General features: G+C 45.9%; 1 protein-coding gene across 4 annotated transcripts in view; it reads left to right on the top strand.

The window, feature by feature from the left end:
• The window catches only part of ARVCF (ARVCF delta catenin family member), a 604,272-nt gene that overhangs the window by 178,684 nt on the left and 400,145 nt on the right, over window positions 1-25,443 (top strand). The window lies entirely within an intron of this gene.

Raw genomic sequence — 25,443 nt, 5'->3', positions numbered from 1 at the left:
ACATACAATTGGGGAACCTTTTCTTTCAGACCCTCCAAGCGTCCCTATTTTCCAGGGAGAGCCCTGGATTTCTGACTTGACCTCAGAATGTCCCACTTTTCCTTAGGATGTCCCTATTTTTGTTGGAGAAATGTTGGATGGTATGGAGTCATGTGACTGCCCCCACCCCCCGGCCATGGAGATAAGTAGCTGTACAGCCTTTAGAAGACACCTGAAGGCAGCTCTGTATAGGGAAGTTGTTGTTCTTATAAAAAAAGTTTCATGTTTTACTATGTTTTTATATACGTTGGAAGCCACCCAGAGTGGGCCGAGTATACATAATAAAATTGCTGTTGTTATTATTATTATAGAATAGGATGTCCCTATTCTCATTGGAGAAATGTTCTTTGCGTGTTGCTGGTGTTCATATTTGCTACCCACCTTGGACCAGGCTGTGACCCACCAGTTGAAGGCTTGTGGTGTACAACATTGAGTTAGATGACTTCATGGTCTGACTTCCAGTGTTCCAGTTTCAATCCCTGATATCTCTAGGAAAACTCAAATGATCAGGCAGTATGTGGTGGATCAGGCCCTTCTCTCCTGAGAACCCAGAGAGCTGCTGCCTGTTCCAAGTAGACACCGAAGGAGCATCTCCACCTCCATTGCTCAGCCCCGACACTGAGGTCCTCCTCCAAGGGCCTTCTGGCGGTTCCCTCACTGTGAGAAGCCAAGTTACAGGGAACCAGGCAGAGGGCCTTCTCGGTAGTGGCACCCGCCCTGTGGAACGCCCCCCCCACTAGATGTCAAAGAGAAAAACAACTACCAGACTTTTAGAAGACATCCCTATTTAGGGAAGCTTTTAACGTTTAATAGACTACAGTAGTACCTTGGGTTACAGATGCTACAGGTTAGAGACACTTCAGACTTACACTTACAGACTCCACTAACCCAGAAATAGTACCTTGGGTTAAGAACTTTACCTCAGGATGAGAACAGAAATCGCACGCCGGTGGTGCGGTGGCAGCGGGAGGCCCCATTAGCTAAAGTGGTACCTCAGGTTAAGAACAGTTTCAGGTTAAGAATGGACCTCCAAAATGAATTAAGTTCTTAACCCAAGGTACCAATTTATTGTATTTTAAAATTCTGTTGGAAGCTGCCCAGAGTGGCTGGGGAAACCCAGCCAGATGGGCAGGGTATAAGTAAATAATAATAATAATAATAATAATAATAATAATAATAATAATAATAATAAATTATTATTATTATTATTATTATTATTATTATTATTATTATTATTATTATTATTATTATTATTGCTGCTGCTGCTGCTGCTGCTGCTGCTGGACCAGGTGGACCATTATTCTGTTCTGGTGTGAGGTGGCTTCCTTGCTTCCTACATTTCCCAACTCTGCTCCACCTGACGTCTGGCAAAATGTTCCTTCTTGCCAACTAAACACGTCCTCCTTCCTCGTAATCAGCTTGCTTACGGTGAGAATGAAGGGCACTCTTGCTGTAGCCCGGTGTTTCTGTGTCGCTCTTGTGAGGAATCAATCTCCCGCGCTCAATAGGTTGCCAGAAATAGATACAGTGCAGGGAGTTAGAGCAGCTGTGGGCTTATTTTTCTTCCACAAAGATATTGTTTCCTTTAACCTGGGCACGTCTTTAGTTGTGAATAATGAAGGGTTGGATAGCAGGGGGTTGTTTTGTTTTTGCAAAGGTGCTGGAGGCAAATTTAACGCAAAAGGCACCAGGACACGCCTGCGGTGTGTTTGGGTCAAAGTGAGAATCTTCCTTTCTTTTGCTGCTGTTTCACACAAATACCTGGCTGTTCTTTATTCAGCAGCAATACAGAAAAGTCTCTTGGCTACACTCGTACAGTTGTGTCTGTGATTTTGGGCGGCAAAGTGGACAGGAAGACATTTTTCTTTCTCGTAATGCAAGGACCTGGAACCACCTGAACGCTGCACAATTCAGGACAGACGAAATGAAGGCATTCTCCACACAGCACAACTATGACATTGGCTCCCACCAGATGTAGCGATAGCCACTGGTTGCATGGCTTTAAAAGAGAATTAGATGAATTAATGTAGGATAATGCTCAGTGGCTAATAGTCACAATGGCTATGCTTTCCCTTCACTATCAGAGGCAGTATGTCCTGAGTAGCTGTTGGGAATCACAGGTGGGCAGAATACATCTACATGTCAATTCTGTGTCTACCAGCTCCATCTGGTACGCTGGATGAGCCCCTATCTATCCACACACTGTCTTGCCAGAGTGGTACAATTCAGCATGTTGGTGCTGACCTTTAAAGCCCAGTAGACCTGAAGGAGCGTCTCCACCTTCATTGTTCAGCTCAGAAACTGAGGACCTCCTCCGAGGGCCTTTTGGTGGTTCCTTCACTGTGAGAAGTGAAGTTACAGGGAACCAGACAGAGGGCCTTCTCGGTAGTGGCACCCTTCCTGTGGAACGCCCTCCCTTCAGATGTCAAGGAGATAAAGAACCGCACAACTTTAGAAGATATCTGAAGGCAGCCCTGTTTAGGGAAGCTGTTAATGTCTGACGTTTTATGGATGCAGGTGGAGCTGTGGTGTAAACCACAGAGCCTAGGACTTGCCGATCAGAAGGTCGGCGGTTCAAATCCCTGCGATGGGGTGAGCTCCCGTTGCTCGGTCCCTGCACCTGCCAACCTAGCAGTTTGAAAGCATGTCAAAGTGCAAGTAGATAAATAGGTACCACTCTGGTGGGAAAGTAAACACCGTTTCCGTGCGCTGCTCTGGTTTCACCAGGCATCTGGTTGCCCACTGTGAGAACAGGATGCCGGACTATACAGGCCTTGGGCCTGATCCACCAGGGCTCTTATGTTTGGGTGTGTGAGGGGAGAAACTCCATCAGGCAAGGCCTCCTTCCACCTGCCTTGCTCCGTCCTCTAGTCTCTGCTTCTCAATTTGTATTTTTTGTACTCAATTTGTATTTTGTGTACTGTGGCTTGCCGTTGTTTTATTGTTTATAGTTTAGAAATTATTTATTGTAACTGTTGAGTGGATTTCTGTTTAACTTTTATATGTTATTATTATTCAATAATATCCTAATGATTGTTGAATGTTACTTTTTGATGTAGGTTGCCTATTTTAAAGTTATGTTTTATTATCACATTTTTGTATAAGATGTACATTTTTTGTTTCTTCAGCTTGTAAACCGCCTTGAGTATTGTCAGATAGAAAGACGGTATGCAAATTAAAAATGATGATGATTGTTAAGTTGTGGGTGAACATATCAAACGACACAGCGATTTTTCAAACAGCTCTTGCTTATTCACAGGCCAGAACAGAACTGAACTGAAGGGTTCAGTCAGCCTGCTTATATAGAGCTCCAGTACAACGTAACTGTAACAATTTTCTAAAACTATCCAATCACTGAACGTCACTTCCGATCCCTTATTTGCATAACTATCTACAGTATCCCCCTGCTGGCCCAGGGTGAGAACTTCAGTACATAACACCCCTCCCCACGGAGATAAGGCGTTAGTTGCAATCATAATGGTGATGATGATGATGATGATGATGATGATGATGATGTGTGTGTGTGTGTGTGAGAGAGAGAGAGAGAGAGAGAGAGAGAGAGATGCTGGAGGAGTCTTGAACAGGGGCTGCCAGCAGTCAAGCTCTGCCCCCTTTACCTCCATCATTGCCATTGCTCTTCCACAGCAACCCTCTCAGACCCAGGGAAGGCCATCATTCATTGCTCGAACACCTGCTTTGCATGCAGAAGGTTTCAGGTCCAACCCCTGGCCTCTCCAGATAGAGCTGAAAACACCCCCTGTCTCAGTATTGTTTACATTGACTGGAAGCAGCTCTTTGGGATTTCCGACAGGAGTCAATCCAAGCCCAGAGATGCAGGGGACTGAGCCTTGGGCCTTCCTTCTGCATGCCAAGCAGGTGCTCCACAGCCCTGAGCTTACAGCCCTTTGAGGTAAATGTTCGAAGCAGAAAACAGAGAGAAGGCTTTCTTCCTGCCGCAAGCTTTGCAGCCTGGGAATATCTAGACGCAGACGGGGTGAATGCGGGTTTCCACTTCCCACTGCTCAGCTCAGCTCCCCGCCCCCGTTGGTGCTTGACAGATGTAATGTAAGGATATGACTATTTCTCTGCCACTTTTCCAGCTCCGGTATCAACACTAAGGAATTAAAGGTGACAGGCGGAATTGGAAATATTCAAATAGAGTGGCACGTTTTTATTTTATTTTCCTGCAGTTCGTCTCTCTTTCTCTCCGTCTGGTATTATATAATGATGGTATAATGATGGAATTGATTTGTTTCTTGATCTCACCAATTGGTTCAGCCTAAATAACTTCTTCGCTCTCCTGTCTTTTCTTAGATTGCACCTGAGGGAATTTAAGCCGTGGGGTGTGTGTGTCAGGAAACCAAAGGTGGGATGCAAAGGCATTTGCTTCCTGGTGCTGTTTCTCAGTGTACATTCTCAGTGCAATCTCCTCCCTTCCGAAAGGAGTTAAGGCATGGGTAGGCAAACTAAGGCCTGGGGGCTGGATCCGGCCCAATCACCTTCTAAATGCGGCCCGCAGAATCAGTGTGTTTTTACATGAGTAGAATGTGTCCTTTTATTTAAAATGCATCTCTGGGTTTGGGGATGCGGGTGGCGCTGTGGGTTAAACCACAGAGCCTAGGACTTGCCGATCAGAAGGTTGGCGGTTCAAATCCCCACGACGGGGTGAGCTCCCGTTGCTCGGTCCCAGCTCCGGCCAACCTAGCAGTTCAAAAGCATGTCAAAGTGCAAGTAGATAAATAGGTACCACTCTGGCGGGAAGGTAAACGGCGTTTCCGTGCGCTGCTCTGGTTTGCCAGAAGTGGCTTAGTCATGCTGGCCACGTGACCCGGAAGCTGTACACCGGCTCCCTCAGCCAATAAAGCGAGATGAGCGCCGCAACCCCAGAGTCGTCCGCAACTGGACCTAATGGTCAGGGGTCCCTTTACCTTTACGTTATCTCTGGGTTATTTGTGGGGCCTGCCTGGTGTTTTTACCTGAGTAGAATGTGTGCTTTTATTTAAAATACATCTCTGGGTTATTTGTGGGGCATAGGAATTCGTTCATCTCCCCCCCCCCCCCATATAGTCCGGCTCCCCACAAGGTCTGAGGTACAGTGGACCTGCCCCCTGCTGAACAAGTTTGCTGACCCCTGAAAGGGTTCACAACAGTACAGGCAAGAGGGGCCTCTGTGTGGATTTCATCCCCTCCCCCTCCCGGTCATTCTTCCCTGTTCTCTGCTCTGAAATCCCACTGGGTTTGCCAGCTCAGCAGAGTTCCAACTCTTGAATATATAAACCACCAGGTGTGATGGGAACTGAATATTTTAAGCCAGGCAGAAAAAAAGAAGCGAGTGAGCAAATAAGGGAGAGAGAGAAAGAGAGATGATTGTGTCTCACAGATCTGTTAACCTGTGTGTGTGTGTGTGTGTGTGTGTGTACGCACAAGGTTGCACATTCAGCACACAAAACCCTGTTGCATTTTTTTTTTTGCGCAATAATTTGTTATTATATATTTGCGGTGTTTATATGTTGCGCTTTAGGGGGAAAATGGTTCTCAGAGCAGCTAACAAGAAAAAAATCTGTATTGAGTAGGTCTCTGCCTTCAGACTCGCAAACTTAAAAAGATACAACACACAAGTAACAACAACAATTATTTATTTGTACCCCACCCATCTGGTTGGGTTTCCCCAGCCACTCTGGGCGGCTCCCAACAGAATATTATAAACACAATAAAACATCAAACATTTAAAACTTCCCTAAACGGGACTGCCTTCAGATTTCTTCTAAAAGTTGTGTAGTTCTTTATCTTTTTGACATTTGGAGGGAGGGTGTTCCACAGGGCGGGTGCCACTACCGAGAAGGCCCTCTGCCTGGTTCCCTGTAACTTCGCTTCTCACAGTGAGGGAACCGGCCGAAGGCCCTTGGAGGAGGACCTCAGTGTTGGGGCTGAAGAATGGGGGTGGAGACACTCATTCAGGTATACAATGAAGAGGAAGGGAGAAAGCAAGTTCAAGCATAAGTTTGCAGTTTTAGCTGACTTCAGTGGTGGTTCTGGCTGCCTCGTCCTTGATGAAGGGCAGTCCCTTTCTTGAAAGGCTCTTCCACATAAACACACACACACACACAGTCAGATATCCAGGAGAAAAGCTGACATTGTCCAGGACAGGAGAAGAGGGCAGCTCCTGCCACAAAGTTCTTCTGTGTGCCTAAACCACTAACCTCTGTAGCATGTTGGGCATCTGTGTGTTTTGCTATGCTGTGGTTGAAGAATACAGTGGTACCTCGGGTTACATACACTTCAGGTTACATACGCTTCAGGTTACAGACTCCGCTATCCCAGAAATAGTACCTCGGGTTAAGAACTTTGCTTCAGGATGAGAACAGAAATCGTGCTCCAGCGGCGTGGCAGCAGCAGGAGTCCCCATTAGCTAAAGTGGTGCTTCAGGTTAAGAACAGTTTCAGGTTAAGAACGGACCTCCGGAACGAATTAAGTACTTAACCCGAGGTACCACTATATGGAAAAGTCTCCCTTGGAACATTTCTCCAGATTTGTTTACTAGAGTGATGAGCATTCATCCTGATTTACCGTATTTTTTGCTCTATAAGACTCACTTTTTCTCTCCTAAAAGGGGGAAATGTGTGTGCATCTTATGGAGCGAATGCAGGCTGCGCAGCTATCCCAGAAGCCAGAACAGCAAGAGGGGTTGCTGCTTTCACTGTGCAGCGATCCCTCTTGCTGTTCTGGCTCCTGAGATTCAGAATATTTTTTTTCTTGTTTTCCTCCTCCAAAAACTAGGTGCGTCTTGTGGTCTGGTGTGTCTTATAGAGCGAAAAATACGGTAGTTGCTCACTGGTTATGCATCTTCCCATTAACCATCCCATGCTTTGCAATGTCCACCCCCCCTTTTTATTTGCAAAAAGTCAGAGGTTTTTTTTTCTTTAAAAAAGAAGAAGTGGATTTGTTATGGCAGAGTGCTCTAACCCACTTGAATTGTGCAAGCCTACCTTTCCAGCATGGGCTTGAACCTGTCCCGCAAAATGACGAGGGTCTGAAGGTGGCCCAAGTCCAACTGTCCCGTTTGCAAAGCTGACCTCATCAATTAGGGTGAGATTGATTCATTTTTGGTTGGAGCCCAGTAATAGGAATGAGGACGGGGTAGTTTAATACAGTCGGCTGGTATGACGAATCCGTTAGATAAAGAATTCAGACTGCAGAATGGCTGAGCCTTCGTGCCTGATGGATGATCGCGGTAACCAAATGACTTATCACCCTTACTGGTAGCTTCCTCCACGCTACTAGAGGGAAGAGGTGTCCTGCCTTGTGCAATAGATTTACTTTGGACTGCACAGCGTTGGTCTCCCTTGCCTATCAGAAAAGGGAAAGAGAAATGAGGTCAAATTGGATGGTTCCCTGCATTCCTTCACAAAGGCGCTGCCCAGGGGTATGTGGATGAAGGCTTGTTTTTTGGTTTGTTCCTCCGTGCTTAGGGGAATGTAGAAGCTAATCTCCTAACAACCTCGGCCACCGAGTCTGTTTTGATAAATCAGCCAGAACAGAAGCAGAGTTAATAAATAGGGATGGTGGCACCTCTGTTCCAGACATCAGCGACACACTCGATCACTGAGCTGACGAATGGCACATAATGGAGCCATTAAGGACTGTGCTGAGCAATGGTGCAGAATTGCATCGTTGTAGGACAGTATAAGTCGGAACTGCAACAAAATGTTGCAGTCTGAAGTGCTGTTGTTGAGGACTCTGGCTACTCCATCCTTCCTCCTAGTCTCTCCTCCAAACCAAAATAATCAGTCAGTGTTCTATGGTCCCCGAGCATGCTCAGTCCTCATTGGGTTGGTTTTATTCTACCTTGAGTTATTTTCCTTTTGGTACTTTTTGTGGTTCTGTAAAACCTTGGGGTTTCCCAAATTCCCCGTTTTGCATGGGTGGTACCACATGAGTGATCACTTCTCCTACCTAGGCAGTTATCTTTCCACAAGGGTCAACATTGATGGCGGAATCCAGCACTGCCTGAGCTCTGCGAGTGCGGCTTTCTCCCAATTGAAGTGCAGAGTGTTTGGGGACCGGGACATTCGCAGGGAAACCAAAATGCTTGTTTACAAAGCTATTGTACTACCAACCTTACTGTATGCTTGTGAAACATGGGCCACTTACAAAGCCATCTCCAACTTCTCAAAAGATTCCATCGACGGGGTCTTCGAAAAATCTTACACATCACTTGGGAAGGCAGGTGAACTAATATCAGTGTACTGGATGAAGCAAAGATCACCAGTGTTGAAGCAATGATTCTTCAACATCAACTTCGTTGGACTGGTCATGTTCTGCGGATGCCTGATAGTCTTCCAAAGCAACTACTCTATTCCGAACTTAAAAATGGAAAGCGTAATGCTGGCGGTCAACAAAAGAGGTTTAAAGACTGTCTCAAGGCAAATCTTAAAAAATGTAGTATAAACACCGACAACTGGGAAACACTGGCCTGCGAGCGCTCCAATTGGAGAACAGCCTTTACCAAAGGTGTCATGGACTTTGAAGATGCTCAAACTCAGAATGCAAGGGAGAAACGTGCTAAGAGGAAGGCACACTTGGCAAATCCACACCGCGATCAAGTCCCACCCGGCAACCAATCTCCCCACTGTGGAAGGACGTGTGGATCCAGAATTGGACTCCACAGTCACTTATGAACTCACTGTTAAGACCATGTTCGTGGAAGACAATCTTACTTGGCTATGAGTGATCGCCAAAGAAGAAGAAGAAGAAGACCACATGAGCAATAGCACTCAGTTCTGGAACATTGGAAATTGAAGGTATGCAGCTGATAACATCTGAGCTGTGCTGTGGGAGTACATTGGAGTGTATTCATTTATTGATTGTTTACGTAAAATATGTTGGAAGTGCAACAGCAGGGATCATTCAGTTTGTAACTTAAGTTTTAATTCTGTTTTAAATAGGGTGGTAGTGGAGGAAGTGTTGCTTAGAAACCAGGCTGAGTGCCCTGGTGTTTACCTCTGTAGCGCTTGCTCTGATTGACTATGTAGTTGTGAGGGAGTTTTTCCTTTGTATGTTTAGTTGAATGTCTTTCTGCTGCATACATACAAAACTTGAAGTAACGAAGGCAGAAGCTCTCAAATTATACACTAGGTTTTCTCTCCAGATTTGCTCACTCTGGACTACATGTCTGCTATTTAAATGATTTTGATAATAATAATAATAATAATAATAATAATAATAATAATAATAATAATAATATTGTATTGTGCTGTTCAGCCCCTCGGGATCTTCAAGGTGCCAAAGAGCAATCCGAAACCACATCATAAAACAATTTTCACAACCATTTGCTCCTAAACTACTGTGGTACACTCCACAAGGAGAGATCCCATTTTCAAGTGGCCCTGGAGGAGGTTAAAAATTTAGAGCAATTGCCTGCCATCTTACAGAGCTTGGAAACCCTCCTATATGGAGCAGAGATTTTCAGCTTGCCTGGAGAATTGGGGCACCTCTAGATGACCTGTTCACTGAGCATTCATCCTGATTTGTTTGCACACAACGTGCGTGGAAGTTATGCTAAATCTCGTTTTTATTGGTCATCTGTTCTGATTTTTGTGTGTGGAGTGAGCAAAAACCACCCCACATTAATCTTTATTTGTTTGCAGATTGCGTGTCTTCTCGCTCGTCATTTGTTCACCCCACAATTTTCACTGCATTTCAACATCACTTTTCCAAATTGCAAAGAAGTCGATTTCATAGAATCATAGAATCATAGAATCATAGAGTTGGAAGAGACCACAAGGGCCATCGAGTCCAACCCCCTGCCAAGCAGGAAACACCATCAGAGCACTCCTGACATATGGTTGTCAAGCCTCTGCTTAAAGACCTCCAAAGAAGGAGACTCCACCACACTCCTTGGCAGCAAATTCCACTGTCGAACAGCTCTTACTGTCAGGAAGTTCTTCCTAATGATTTGCTGCACTGGAGTGCTCTGGAGGGTAAGACTCGAACCAATGGCTTCAAGCTTGCAAGAAATGAGATTCTGACCAAACCTATGGAAGAACTTTCTGACAATAAGAGCTGTTCAACAGTGGAAAAGTCTCCCTCCTTCCTTTGCAGTTTTTAACCAGAGATTGGATGGCCGTCTGTCATTGGATACTTTAGCTGAGTTTCCTGCATTGCAGGGGGTTGGACTAGATGACCCTTGGGTCCCAATTCTGCAATTCTATGATAGGAGCCTGGGTGCATCCACACCACAAACTTAAGAAACTTGTAAAGTACTTCTGCTCTCTTGGCTTGCCTTAAAGAACTTTGGGCATTGTTAAGTCCAGTCAAAGGCAACTATGGGGTTGCAGCGCTCATCTCGCTTTCAGGCTGAGGGAGCCGGCATTTGACCACAGGCAGCTTTCTGGGTTGTGTGGCCAGTATGACTAAACGCTTCTGGCACAATGGAACACTGTGACGGAAACCAGAGCGCACGGAAATGCTGTTTACCTTCCTGCCACAGCGGTACCTATTTATCTACTTGCACTTTTTGGCGTGCTTTCGAACTGCTAGGTTGGCAGGAGCTGGGACAGAGGAACAGGAGCTCATCCTGTCGCAGGGATTCAAACTGCCGACCTTCTGATCAGCAAGCCCAAGAGGCTCAGTGGTTTAGACCACAGTGCCACGTGCTCCGCCGATTAGGAAAGGAGCCCACCATGGCTGCTTTGAAGTGAGTGTCTAGGAGCTGAGAGATGAAACCCTAGATTTCCCTCATCATGTCTGTTTTGAGTTTACTTGCCTGCTTGCAGATAAAAGAAGTATGGAATTACAAAATTCACATGATGGAACATTTCCCCCATTGCACGATAACAAGTGATTGCTAGTCCAAGTATATGCATAGTGTATAGCAGGAAGGGAACCCAACCCCCCACCTTCCTCTCGTGGTTTCTCACCTCTAAATTATTCTTGTAGAGCTGGATCTGCTGGCATGTGTGTTGGAATGCGAATCTGCTCAGGGGTCTAGAAGCACACAAAGCACGCATGCATCTACTTGTGGAGGAAGTGTGACTGCAGAAGGATTGCAGCCTCGAGGCAATTTTTGTAGCAAATGCAGATTGGAAACTGACTCTCACTTTCTCCTTGCAGAGGCAGCATCTGCTGGAGAACTTGGAAGGCATTAAGAGCTGTGTGTATTGTGTCCATGATTGTGCATTTGGGTTGGGTAACTTCACCGGCTGTTTAACATTACCTATTAAGAGCAATAAAAGAGAAACCAATGTTGCAGCGAAGAGCACTTTCCAGGGGCTGCATTCCAGTGGTGGGCAGTGCCAAAGGCAAAAGTGGATGGAACAATGAATGTAGATTTGTCTTTGTCCAGTAGGCTAGTGTCTACACACATGCACCCATACAAGGACACATTCCAGCCAGGAAAAACACTTTGGGCCAGGGAGGAATGTCTAGCCTGGGGAAAACTCTGGGGGCCAGATAGAGAGGCAGGGAGGGCCACATTCTGCTCTCAGGACTTGCGGTTCCCCCTTCTGAGGTAGGTGGAGCATTGCACCATTTCACTCCCTGTTTAGAAGCAATTACCCGTTTCTTGCTTCCGTCTAGCATCTTGCAGTTTTGCAACTTAGGCATGTCTGGAAGACGGCTCTGAATGGTAAATTAGCTTAACCTGATACCTCTGTGATTGAGTTGGCCTTCTGGGGCTTATAGATCAAAACAATTGATATCTAGACTGTTTAAAGTTCAAGCACATCTGCGCTCTTGGCTCCGTTGAGCCGTCTCTGGCTGCGGAATTCTGCAGAAGCAGCAGGTAACAGATTTTCAACATGGCTGCCAGGATTGAAGAATCCCAGTGGCTTGGCAACGCAGTTTGGGCATTAGTCCGAGGGACAGAGATCACTTAAAATACAATATTAAGACAATGAAAGAGGTGAGGGGGAAATGCTTCCCAAGGTCACAAGCATTTAGTTAGACAGGAGAATCCTAACATGTAATAAAAAGTTAATAAGCCTGGGTTGGGAGTGGAACTCTATTTTGCTATTACAGTGGTACCTCGGGTTACATACGCTTCAGGTTACATACGCTTCAGGTTACAGACTCCGCTAACCCAGAAATAGTACCTCGGGTTAAGAACTTTGCTTCAGGATGAGAACAGAAATCATGCTCTGGCGGCATCTGCTTGAAGTCTGGGAAGGGTTAAGCACCAGTAGAGGGAGTCCTGCTGATGCACATCAACTAGGAACTTCCCCGGGGTCATCGCTCGGGGGCGTGCCTTGGGCCCTCACCTCCCTAGGCTTCGGACAGGGCCAGGCCCCGGAATCCTTTATCGAACTACCCTTCAATATGTGGGGCAGGTGATGGCGCTTCCTCCCCTCTTCCATCTACAAAACGATACCAATGCCTAACCGCCAATACCCAAGAAAGTTGTGACGATTTGCTACGAGGTAGGCGAAAACCAAGTGGCTGGTGCCAGTTTGCCAAGTGGAAAAATTCCTACCAGGCCCCTCAACGGCGACCAACCAAGGTCCATAGCAAGGTCAAGGAACGAAAACCTTTAAGGGTGGGAGGGTAGGAAACAGGAACAGCTGATATGCAGGAAAAGATGGAGATCCCTGGCCGCGCCTGCGTTTAAATCCGGCAGGCCACGCCCCCAAAGACAGCCGATTGGCTGGCCAGGGGGTGACACAGCAGGGGATTCCCCTAATCGTACAGGGGCTGGGGCCGTGACGCCTGCAATCCCACCTCCTCTGCAGGGTGGAAGTGGCTTTCACCCCTGGAGCACATTTCTTCGTTTCACGAGACAGACGGATGCCAACAGTTATCTGAAGCCTGTGCCGTGTGGTCTTTTTAATCCAGGATGGGGAAAACTCTGGCCTATGGGTTGGGAGAATCCCCAGAACAGCTTGGGGGGGATGGAGATGGAGTGGAGAGATTGATCCATCTGGCAAGCGGAAATGCTTGTGTTGATGGAGCGAAGGTCTTAGTGTTTATTTTATTGAGTTCATTTCTATACCGCTTTATATTTTTAAGAAAACCCTCCAAACGGTTTACACCATATTAAAACATCAACAAATCAATCAGGAATCAAACATTTCTGAAGGAAGTCCAATATAGTGTTTGCAGTCAAAGCAACATAATTAACAGAAAACTAAAATATTATCCTAAAGATTTCAATTGCAAAGGAGGTCAGCTACAGAATACATATTTAACATAAACAAAGTTAACGAAAAAAATCAAACATTTCAAAACAACAACAACCCCCCACCATTGCTAGGTGGAGTCAAATATAAAATGCACATTTAAAACAGCATAATTAACAAGAAAATAAAATAGGATAAACAAGACACGGCTGTTTGGCAGGTGCAAAAAGATGGGGCGAAAGAATCCAATAGTTAGGGTTTGTTGTCAGACATAGCGATGTCCCTCTGGTCTCACCAGGGGCCTCTTTGGTAGAGCTGGTGAGTGTGGGCCCCGCCACCTAGGCCAGGTGGAAAGGGCCTTGCAGGCAGCAGCGAAGCAAGCCAATTGGGTACCTGGGGCGGCGCACATGCCCTGTGCCCATGGGCGGGGCCAGCTGCCTGTGGGGTGGGGCCAGTCATCGTGGGGTGGGGCCAACTGGGTCAGGACGCTCCATGGGGCCTCCGAGGAGTCTGCATGCCTCCTCCCACTCAGCTACCCTACAGCTGAGGCATTTTGTCACCCCCCTCAGTGGTGACACCTGGGACGGCCCGCCCTCACGCACACCCTTCCTCCGCCCCTGCATACAGGGAGCAGCCTTCACGACTCTCAGCTGGGCGCTGGCATTTAATTCCACCCAAAGTGTCCTGTTCATTATAAATTACAAGGTAAATTACAATGTGGTATTTAAAATGTCTTGCCATGTACTTACTGTACCCCACCGTGGAATCCATTAGATGAAGGGTGGCTTGGAAATACTTTAAATAAAGTAATGCAATCAGTTCCTGTTGGTGGAGTAAGTGCTTGAGACCCAGTGGTTCTTTGGCCCAAGATGGTGTACAGTCATAACTTGGGTTGAAGTAGCTTCAGGTTAAGCATTTTCGGGTTGCGCTCCGCGGCAACCTGGAAGTAACAGAGTGCGTTACTTCCGAGTTTCGCCGCTCGCGCATGCGCAGACGCTCAAAATGATGTCATGCGCATGCGTGGTAGTGGCGAATCACGACCCATGCACGTGCAGACATGGGTTGCATTCGCTTCAGGATGCGAACGGGGCTCTGGAACGGATCCCGTTTGCATCCAGAGGTATACCACCGTATAACAATTTGTCATAATAACACTGCCTTACTACTTTTCACCTTCGTTGTTGGAGGACAGCAACATCCATTTGTATTCTATAACAAGGCCCAGAGGTTTCCCAAAGATTCATGATTTCCACCTTGCGCTTAACTTTCCGAAGTTCAAACACCCCCTTTGGAGATGGGGAATGCTAAGGGCACTGAAATGCCAGAGGCTGGCCTATGGGTAGAGTTTCAGTTTTGCAGCACACTTGGGGGTGGTGAAGGCACTTGGGGGGGGGGTGTCTATCCTTTGATGCTAGATGGCTCCGAGGAAAGGATCGGTCAAAATGGAACGACTAGGTCACGGATATTTAAGCTCCGTCCAGCATATGCTGTCGCTCCCAGATGGGCTTTATTGCTAAATGTCCACATCTGGCTAGTTTGAGAGGGTGCACACAGACCGGAATCTTATTACACTATTGCTGCAAATCTCAAACATGCTTATCAGATGGTAAATCCCATTGAACTTGACCCGTAACCAGACATTTTATGCTTGGGGTGCATAAGCGTTTGCTAGGTGTATGGGCATTCTATAAAAATTTAAATCGAAAGGAGACTTAATATACTGAGATGTGTTTAAATTATAAAATAATGGTTATATGATACTTTTAACGTGCGCGCGTGCATACACACACAGAATACTTTTATAGTTATAGTCTTTTTCTCAAGAAAGAGAAAGGAAAAGGGGAAAAATAAGAACAGGCTTAAACCATTATAAACCCATTACTTAGGATAGCCCTGCCAAACTTTTCAAGTTAAATATATAGCATTTTATTTGAATTGTTTCAAAACAAAATTACAGCTGCATTCACATGGCTCAGTCTTAAAAACCCCAAAGTGGTTTGCAGAATACTAAATATACATTAAGATTCTTGATTAAAACTCAGAGTTAAAAACAAGCTAACCTAAAAAAAAATCCAATGCAAATAAAACCAGCAGTTAGAAAATATAAAAATAAGATAAAACCACACATATAAAGCTGGCATGTGTTTTAATATCTGTAAACTTGCCTAAGCAGAAAAGATTTTATCATGCACCAAAAACAGCACAACTGCCTAATATCAATGGGCAGGAAGTTCCAGAGGGCAGGTTCTGCCATGCTAAAAGATTGATTCTTTACAAGTGCAGAATGAATTAATTATCTAAATAACTGTTTTGGGTCCACATTTATCAGGTGCCTAACCTGGGGATCATAGTCTAATCCTCCCCACATACCTATATATCAGGAGGGGGGAACCTTTATTCAGAGTGAGTGAGTGAGTAGCAGGTCAGCAAGAAAACACTTGGTGTCAGTGAAGTTATCTCTTTATTCAAAGAAACAAAAACAGCTCAGCCCTAGTGATCACGGTAGCTCTTCTCTTCCCAGTAGGTCTTGCCCCAACAAGGCAGTTGCAAGGACTGAAGGTCCCCAATTTCCCGTAGCTGACTAAGCCTCCCCCCCAACCCGGGTGTTTCCCAAGCAATCTGAGACTTCGTCTACATGTCTTTCTCTGCTCCCCCCTCTTCATGCCTCCATCAGGGATGCGGGTGGCACTGTGGTCTAAACCACTGAGCCTCTTGGGCTTGCCGATCAGAAGGTTGGTGGTTTGAATTCGCACAATGGGAAGAGCTCCCATTGCTCTGTCCCAGCTCCTACCAACCTAGCAGTTCGAAAGCACACCAGTGCAAGTAGATAAATAGGTGCCGCTGCGGCGGGAAGGTAAATGGCGTTTCCATGCGCTCTGGTTTCCGTCACAGTGTTCTGTTGTGCCAGAAGCAGTTTAGTCTGGCTGGCCACATGACCCAGAAAGCTGTCTTGAGGACAAACACCGGCTCCCTCGGCCTGAAAGCAAGATGAGTGCCACAACCCCATAGTCGCCTTTGACTGGGCTTAACCATCCAGGGGTCCTTTACCTTTACCTTTAACTCATGCCTCTAGCCTGCCTCACCTCTGTCTTCTGTCCCCCTCCTCTCTTGCCTCTGAATCTGTACCGCTTTCTGTACCACTTTCTGCCCTAGCCTCGTTCTGCTCACTGAACCCTGTTGCCTCTTCAGCTTTTGACACCTCTTCCTCCCATTCTGCACCTCCTTCTCCCTCTGACCACTCATCGTTGTCCCACCACCAATCCCCTGGGTCTGAGTCGTCTTCCCTTGGGGGCTCCCCAGCTGGTGGCCCCTCCCCCACACTTCTGCATCCAGCTAATCCATGACACTTGCCCAGCTGGATAAATGAATTTTTACCATGAGTATCCATTTTGTTAGGGTTTATTTTATTTTTTTTTAAAAAATATTTTATTAAGTTTTACATAACAAATTTAAATTCAAGCAAAACATCCACATCATTATTTAGGATTCCCCGACTCCTTCGACATCCCTCTGCCCTTCCATGGTTACCATTATCAATCTCTAACCCCCCTCACTTGCTTCCCTTATTTTTTCTATTTTTTAAGAAAAACAATCCATTTTTACTATAGTTTTTCGTACATTACAAGCATTACTCAAATCCTGCTGAAGTTTTAAGCTGTTTACAGTACAGTGTTCTCTTAAATGCATCATAAATTTTCCCCATTCCTTCTTAAAATTATTCTCTTCCTGGTTTCTGATTTTCCCAGTCAATTTTGCCATTTCGGTGTAGTCCATCATCTTCATCAGCCGTTCATCTCTGGTTGGAACTTTGTCTTCTTTCTATCTCAGGACCAGTAGTATCCGCATTGCTGTCTCAAATTTTGTTCTCGCCTTGTTTTAAATGTATTTGCTGCTTTCATGTTTTTAAATGTTTTTAATTGTCTAATGCCTCAAGATGGTTGTTTAGAAGGTGATCAATAAATCAAGGATGATTATGGTGATAATAATAATTATATTCTCAAAATTGCCATTAGGCAACTTACCTACAAACACACTTACACACATAACACCCCAACAGAGAAAGGATATGGATTGATTGAAAATGATCAATTTTTATCCAATTTACTAAATTCCAATTGATGCCAAACGAGATCCGTTTTCAGCCTGCTGTTGAATGTCTAGAATATTTTTAGCGATCCAGCCTCACCAGATTTTCTGTCTGGCAACCAGAAGAGCTGTCGGCCCCCAGTAATGGCCCTGGCCTGTCAGGCCCCTTATATAGTTAGCTGGAAGGCATCCAACTATAGCATTCAAAGGTTCAGAAAGACGAACTGTTCTCAAAATAAAATGGAAGTTTCTAGGCTCTGGTTGCCAAAATAGTTTCACTCCCACAACACATGAAGGAGAAACAAAATTTAGCATCCGACGGAGCTCAGCTGAATCCATCACATCCAACATCCTGTTTCTCACGGTCGTCATGCAGAGGCTCAGGGCTTGAGGGCAATCAGGGCCGGCCCACCCATGAGGCAAGGTGAGGAGTCTGCCCCAGGTGGCAGGATCCCCAGCGGCAGCATATTCGGTCCCCAACAAATGCATTGCCCACAAGAGTGGCTGTCTCTCCAATTTTGTGTTCTGCCCCTTCCCCCATGGCAGCTATTTTGTGACTGGTGCCCACAGCACACTCTCTAAATCAAAAACGTGCCTCCTGGTCTTATAAAGGTTATCGACCCCCCTGCTGGCAAGGTTGGAACCATGCTGTTTTTAAATTTTACCGGGATGTTCAGTGGAGCTTTTTTCTTTCCTCTGATAAAGCCGTACAGCATTTTGTATTATGCCATCACCTTTCCAATCTTCACCTCCTGCTCTCCTCCGTTAGCGTCTGCTCGTGCCGTCGCACTGAAAGCTGTAGAGCTGTCTTCAGATTGTCAGGGAGTGCCTTGGGCAATCTGCAAATTAGATGATGGAAAAGATGCCCTTACCGCGAAGAGGGAGAGATAGAGATGAACCCTATGGAACAGCTCCAGTGTTTAATTTGAAATATTAGAAACCAAGGCACTCACTTGTTATCTCCTGCGTCCTTGCTCCTCTGGTGGAGATGTAGCTAGTTCTGAATACCTGCAGAGACACCTAGCTTTCTCTGCTGGCTTATTTTCTTGGCTAGTGGTCTAGCATAGCTGTCAACTTACAGATTTGAAAATAAGGGACCAGCAGCCTCGAAAATAAGGGATCAGCAGCCAAAATAAGGGATTTTCCAAGCACAGGTATGTTCAACCTCTGAGCCCCTCCAAGCCAAAGGCAGAAAGCCCAGCCAGGAGCCAAACGAAGCCACAAGCGATGGTTCCCACAGCGCAGCAACCCGGCAAAGGGGATGCAGCAAGGAAAACCACCCTCACCTCTCCGCTAGGAAGCGCTGAGCAAAGGCGAGTCCCCAGAGAACACGGCTGATTTGATCAGCACAAGGCATGCAAGCTCCACCCCCCAGTCGTTCTTAAACTCCTTATTGGGTGAGCAACGCAGCCAAGCAACACAGTTGGAACCTCCCTCCTCCCTGGCCGGCAGGGAGGGAGGGAGGGAGAGGAGCTGCTTCCTTTGAAAGCCGGGAAATTTAAGGGACATCATCAATAAGGGACAGCAGCGGGAAACGGCACTGGGATAAGGGAGTTTCCCACCAAATAAGGGACGGTTGACAGCTATGGTGGTCTAGATCTGTTACAGTGACCTATCCCCATTTTTCTGGATTTTATTGCCTTTCTAGCATGCTACCGTTTGACCAGGATAATCAGTGTGGAGTCCACTAATACCTTCTGTGCCGTCAGCAAGAGGCTCAGTACAGGGATAGCCCATCCCGTTCCACACCTGAGATGAAATGTTAGTTTCTGTCTCCTCCCATGCCCCCCACGTCCACCCCACCCTACCCCACCCCAAGAACTCCTTGGCTCTCCACACCCGACAGCAGCTGGTGACCTTCCACAAATTGTTCCCTCTCAGTTTCTTCACCCCAGTAGCAGAGCCTCCTAGTGTCCTTGTTTTCCAGGGACAGTCCCGGATTTACAGTAGCCATCCCAGTTTCTGATTTGATCCCAGTATGCCCTGCTTTTCCTTAGGAAGCCCTATTTTCGTTGGAGAAACATTGGAAGGTATGGAGTTATCCAACCCCTGAGCAATTTGAAGGCAGCCCTATATATAGAAGGGTGGGTTTTTTTTTGTTTTTCAAAAAATGCTTAATGTTTTATTTTGTTTTTTATGTATGTTGGAAGTTGCCCAGAGTGGTTAAGAACGGACCTTCAGAACAAATTAAGTTTGTAACCTGAGGTACCACTGTATCTGATGTATGTCTCATGTGGGTGATGTTTGCCTCTGCATTCATTAGACTGAAGCAAGGCCAGGAATATGATATGACTCCAATGAAATATAGTGGTACCTCAAGTTACATATGCTTCAGGTTACAGACTCTGCTAACCCAGAAATAGTGCTTCAGGTTAAGAACTTTGCTTCAGGATGAGAACAGAAATCGTGCTCCAGCAGCACGGCGGCAGCAGGAGGCCCCATTAGCTAAAGTGGTGCTTCAGGTTAAGAACAGTTTCAGGTTAAGAACGGACCTCCAGAACGAATTAAGTACTTAACCTGAGGTACCACTGTAGCTCAGAGGGCTGTGGCCACGTTGACAAACAGAATGGCTACCGGATCAGTCAACTGCAATGGACGATCAACAACCTGTGGAAAGTAGGGAAACAAACAGAAACCTTTTGAGATAAGCTGCGAATGTTTTTTTCACTCCGCGTTGCGCTGGACACTTGCAGGTCTGTTTTGTGTAAGGTTAACAGCTCGGCGGGTCCACTGACATGAATAACTGATGCTTAATTGCGTGTTGTATTAAATTGCCAAAGTGGGAGGTAATAATAGGTCTCGACATTACCAATATTGTGCATCACATGGGGCAGGTAGCTTTAGTGAAGCGCCAGCGATGAAATGCCAATCTGTGTTGGTGGGTGTTGAGTAAGATTGACTATTTCCCCCACCCACTTGGTATAACCTGTAACTTGTTTTGACTGTTTGGACCCACTCACTGAAATGACATTAGGTTTGTGGGCAGAATAGTGGTGGCCGATTGTTGAGAGAAGGTAGCCAAGAAGGCTGCAGGGAGAAGAGTTTAATAATAATAATAATAATAATAATAATAATAATAATAATAATAATTGTACCCTGATCACCTGACTGGGTCGCCCCAGCAACATTAAACATTAACAGCTTCCCTAAACAGGGCTGTCTTCAGATGTCTTCTAATGGTCAGATAGTTGTTTACTTCCTTGACATCTGATGGGAGGGCGTTCCACAGGGCGGGCGCCACTACCAAGAAGGCTCTATGCCTGGTTCCCTGTAACATCACTTCTCGCAATGAGGGAACTGCCAGAAGGCCCTCAGTGCTGGACCTCAGTGTCCGGGCTGGATGATGGGGTGGAAACGCTCCTTCAGGACTAAGGACTAAGGAAATTGATGGAGTCCTGCAGTTAAAGCAGTGGCCAGCAAGTTTAAAAGGGGATGGGTCAACTTTACAGGGAAGAATCAGAGGCGGATTCCTTTGAATACCAGTTGCTGGAAAGCAACTACAAGAGAGCCAGCTATTGTTTCTGTGCCCACATTTATTTGTTTGTTTGTTTGCTTTAAAATTTACATCCCCCTCTTCCTCCCAAGGGGGATGCGGGTGGAACTGTGGGTTAAACCACAGAGCCTAGGACTTGCCGATCAGAAGGTCGGCGGTTCAAATCACCACGACAGAGTGAGCTCCCGTTGCTCGGTCCCTGTGCCTGCCAACCTAGCACGTCAAAGTGCAAGTAGATAAAATAGGTGCCACTCCAGCGGGAAGGTAAACGGCGTTTCCGTGCGCTGCTCTGGTTCGCAAGAAGCGGCTTAGTCATGCTGGCCACATGACCCGGAAGCTGTACTCCGGCTCCCTCAGCCAATAAAGCGAGATGAGCGCCGCAACCCTAGAGTCGGCCACGACTGGACCTAATGGTAAAGGGTCCCTTTACCTTTTACTTCCTCCCAAAGGAGCCCTTGGTGGGAAACATCTCAAGAATAAAATAATGGGTGGTTTCCAGCTAAGGTGTCCCGCCACTGCACGGATGTGCACTTCTGCAAACAGAGCTTCTACCCTTTTCTCGCACACCCTCTGCCCTCCCCAGAGGCTTAAGGGAACTCCTAGAACAGAGGGAGGGAGAGAGAGGAGGGAAACATCCATTTTACAAGCAGAAAACGTTGACCTGGTAAACACAATGTGTTTCAAAAGAATGGTGTGCAAATTGTGTATCCTGAAACTTCCAGGAAATCACGACTTGAGCCATTCTGAAATAAGATAGCGGAGCACTCCAAATTATTTGCCCATGTGGGTGCACAGAAAATACTAGATCTAGCATAAAGGCAGCACATCATTGCAAAGCATCCCTTGTTTTTATTACAGTGGTACCTCAGGTTAAGAACTTAATTCGTTCTGGAGGTCCATTCTTAACCTGAAACTCTTCTTAACCTGAAGCACCACTTTAGCTAATGGGGCCTCCCGCTGCCGCCACGCCGCCGGAGCACGATTTCTGTTCTCATCCTGAAGCAATGTTCTTAACCCAAGGTACTATTTCTGGGTTTGCGGAGTCTGTAACCTGAAGCGTCTGTAACCTGAAGCATCTGTAACCCGAGGTACCACTGTATTGTATAATTATATGACCATTATAATCTTAGAATGCTGCGTAATCTTAGAAGTGGGCATGACTGTCAATATCACAAAGGGACCCTGCACTTCTTGACTTGCCAGTACACAACTGCACCCAAGTAAATATCAAATTAGGAACACAGAAAGCTGCCTGATACTTCATCTGAGGCCATTGGTCCTTCTAGCACTATATTTGTCTGCACTGATTGGCAACAGCTCTCCAGGGTTTCATTCTGGGGATGTTCCCAGTCCTACGGGACCGCCTCTCCTGGTATGTCCCACGGAGGACCTTAAGGAGGTCTTCAAATAAAAACATCTTGGAGATCCTGGGCCACAGGGAGGTTAGGTTGGCCTCAACCAGAGCCAGGGCTTTTTCGGCTTTGGCCCCGATCTGGTGGAACGCTTTGTCACAAGAGACTAGGGCCCTGCGGGACTTGACATCTTTCCGCAGGGCCTGCAAGATGGAGCTGTTCCGCCAGGCCTTTCGCCAAGGCGCAGTCTGACCCCCTCATTCTGTAATCCTCATAGCACTCTAGCCCAATGGTTGCCATTAATTTGATTCTGAATTGATTTTAGAATGTATTTCAATGTGATTTTATGTAAATTGTGCTATTTTTACTGTTGTTAGCCACTCTGAGCCCAGCTTTGGCTGGGGAGGGAAGGATATAAAAATATTATTATTATTATTATTATTATTATTATTATTATTATTATTATTATTATTCCTGGAGATACTGGGGGAGCAAACTGTTAAGTTGTGGGTGAACATATCAGACGACACAGCGATTCTTCAAACAGCTCTTGTTTATTCACAGGCCAGAACAGAACTGAACTGAAGGGTTCAGTCAGCCTGCTTATATAGAGCTCCAGTACACATAATTGTAACAACTTTCTAAAACTATCCAATCACTGAATGTCACTTTCAATCCCTTATTTGCATAACTATCTACAGTATCCCCCTGCTGGCCCAGGGTGAGAACTTCAGTACATAACACAAACCTCGAGCATGGAAAGCAGCATCACTCAGTGACAGCCTTCCCAGTCCTTGCAGTTGGGACCGTGGTCTGCTAAGCGTTCATTGCTGCCATACTAAGGGAGCCCTCCTTTGCTTTCTGCTAGCTTGGCCCAAGATGCTAAGCCGTGTTCTCTGTTTACTGAAGTGTGGGGGACAGTTGGGTGATTAGTGAGTGACACGGTAGTGTATTCCTTGCGTTGCATCGGGGGGCTCTTTTCAGATTACGTTGTGGCTGTTCAGGGCTCTCCCTCCTCCTCCTTAAGCACCTGTGTTTCCTTTGCCTCATTACCTTTCAAGGTATGCTTAGAGAGCTGCAAGGGCCAATTTGTTTCCTGTGCTGGCCGATATCCAAAACACATTAATTTAAGTTGGTTCCAGGCAATCCATGCTTTGTCAAGAAAGCTCTCCTGAGTGTAAAAGAGGAAAGCCAACTGTTCTCGCAGATTGGAGGTACTGGGGGCATAGTAAAGCTCTGCTGTAAGTTCTCTTTAGGGTGCTGGAATGCCAACATGGGCACCTATGGGCACCGGCATGTCTGCCAGTACCTCTTACAGCACTTTGGAAAGGTTTCGATAGATAGTCCCTCAGAAATCCACAGTGCTCTTCCTGCTCCATTTTCCATTAAAATGGTTGCTCCCAGATCCCCCAATGGGGACTGCCATTTAAATTTCCCACAATGCTTCAGTGTAGTGCTATGTCAGAAGCATTGCGGGAAATCAAAAGGGAGCTGCCTTATAGTGAGTTAGTCCATTGGTCCATCTAGTTCAGTCATCTTCTTTGGTGATCACTTGTAGCCGAGTAAGATTGTCTTCCATGAACATGGTTTTAACTGTGAATCCGTAAGTGACTGTGGAGGCCAATTCTGGATCCACACATCCTTCCACAGTGGACATGGGTTTCCGGGCGGGAGTTGATCATGGTGAGGGTTTGCCAAGCGGGCCTTCACCTTAGCACCTTCCCTTTCGCCCTGAGTTCAAGTGTCTTCAAAACCCATAACACCTTTGGGAAAGGCTGTTCTCCAGTTGGAGTGCTCGCAGGCCAGTGTTTCCCAGTTGTCAGTGTTTATACTACATTTTAAAAGATTTGCCTTGAGATAGTCTTTAAGCCACTTTGGTTGACCACCAGCATTATGCTTTCCATTTTTAAAGTGGGAATTGAGTAGTTGCTTTGGAAGATGATAATCAGGCATCCACACAACATGACCAGTCCAACAAAGTTGATGTTTGACACTGGTGATGTTTGCTTCTTCCAGTACACTGGCATTAGTTCGCCTGTCTTCCCAAGTGATGTGTAATTTTTTTTTGGAGACACTGTTCATGGAAGCTTTCAAGAACCTTAAAGGGAACCCTGACCGTTAGGTCCAGTCGTGACCGACTCTGGGGTTGCGCGCTCATCTCGCTCTATAGGCTGAGGGAGCCGGCGTTTGTCCGCAGACAGCTTCTGGGTCATGTGGCCAGCATGACTAAGCCGCTTCTGGCGAACCAGAGCAGCGCATGGAAACGCCATTTACCTTCCCGCTGGTGTGGTACTTATTTATCTACTTGCACTTTGACGTGCTTTCGAACTGCTAGGTTGGCAGGAGCAGGGACCGAGCAATGGGAGCTCACCCCGTTTTGGGGATTCGAACCACTGACCTTCTGATCGGCAAGTCCTAGGTTCTGTGGTTTAACCCACAGCGCCACCCGCATCCCTCTTCAAGAACCTTACTACCTCATTATTGTCTACATTGACTAGCTCTCATGTTTCAGGCAAGGGTCTCCCCCAGCCCTACCTGGAGATGCTGGGGATTGAACCTAGCATTTTCTCCCCCCCCAATAATGTTTATTAGGTTTCTTACAAATATAACACATACTGAAAAACAAATAAAATAAAAATAAAAAGAGAAATAAAAGAAATAAAGCAAATAACAACAAACACATAAATACAATACAAATTAATAACTGATTAAACTTCCAACCTCATAAACATATTACTTGACTTCCTCTAGTCCCTCCCATCTGAATTTCCTTGTAACTAAGTGTAGCAGTTTTCCAATATCATTATTCAAAAACAATATTCCAATTATAGTCAAGTTTCTTAACTTTTCTTAACCTTCTAAATCTCATTTATTTAATTAAATCCTAATTCAATCCTAGGCCTAATTGATACTTTCAGGTAACTTCTAATTTTTAATGTTACAACATCTATTCAAATAGTCTTTAGATTTCTTCCAATCGTCTTGATATTCCTCTTCTTTCTGGTCGCGCATTCTTCCAGTGAGGTCAACTATGAACCAAGCACTTTCTGTGTGCTAGCAGATGCTCTACCACTGAGCTGCGGTCGTTCCCCATATCCCAGTGCTTAGCAATCACTAGAGTACAAGGGTAGGAAAGTGAGACAGAGCAGTAGTTTTATGATTTCTCCCAGTACTGTTGAGGGTGCATTTGACCCCACCTGTCCACAGTGGGTTAAACAGTGGGTTGTATCCAAAACTAGTCCTACTTGGAGTAGATCCATTGAAGTTAATGGAACTAAGTTAGTCCTGGTCCTTAATTTCAATGGGTCTACTCTGAATAGGACTAGCACTGGACACAACCTTGTACGAATCCACCATCCTA

The sequence above is a fragment of the Podarcis muralis genome, chromosome 16 (assembly GCF_964188315.1).
Source record: "Podarcis muralis chromosome 16, rPodMur119.hap1.1, whole genome shotgun sequence".
Taxonomy (NCBI): domain Eukaryota; kingdom Metazoa; phylum Chordata; class Lepidosauria; order Squamata; family Lacertidae; genus Podarcis; species Podarcis muralis.
This window is presented reverse-complemented; position numbering and strand designations above follow the sequence as displayed.